This window comes from Suricata suricatta, chromosome 14 (genome assembly GCF_006229205.1).
Source record: "Suricata suricatta isolate VVHF042 chromosome 14, meerkat_22Aug2017_6uvM2_HiC, whole genome shotgun sequence".
Lineage (NCBI taxonomy): Eukaryota > Metazoa > Chordata > Mammalia > Carnivora > Herpestidae > Suricata > Suricata suricatta.
The window spans coordinates 4,062,615-4,063,130 of NC_043713.1; positions in this window are offsets into that span (position 1 = coordinate 4,062,615).

Below are 516 nucleotides of genomic sequence, written 5' to 3' on the forward strand. Positions count from 1 at the left end.
CAAGCAGAGCCCGACCCGGGGCCCCAGACCACCAACTAACTAGATAGATCAAGACTTCAGCCGAAAGCTCAACCCACTGGGCCACTCAGGTGCCCTTGTTTGCAATAGGGCTAGTAGTGGCGGATGATGTAAATACTTTAAAATAAAATGACCTCCGCCTTAAAATTTCCATCTATGCCCCTCTCAGGGTGTGGTCAAATTGTAACTCTTCTTATGGCTAAGTTCAAAAACGGAGGGAAAATTAAATACTGAGAAGTCCGGATTCCACTCCTTCCCCCTGTCCAGTCATAAGTCATACTGTACAAAGAGCTTTTACCCTAAAGGGAATTTTTTTTTATATTCGGTCGTCTATTATTTACTTTTAACGATTTCTTTTTTTCTTGGGTCTTTGTGTTTTTTAAGAACATTTTTAATTGAACTACAGTTGACATGTAACATATTCATTTCAGGTGTACTGGTGATTCAACAAGTATTACGAAATGCTCACAGAGTGAGTATAATTACCATCTGTCATGA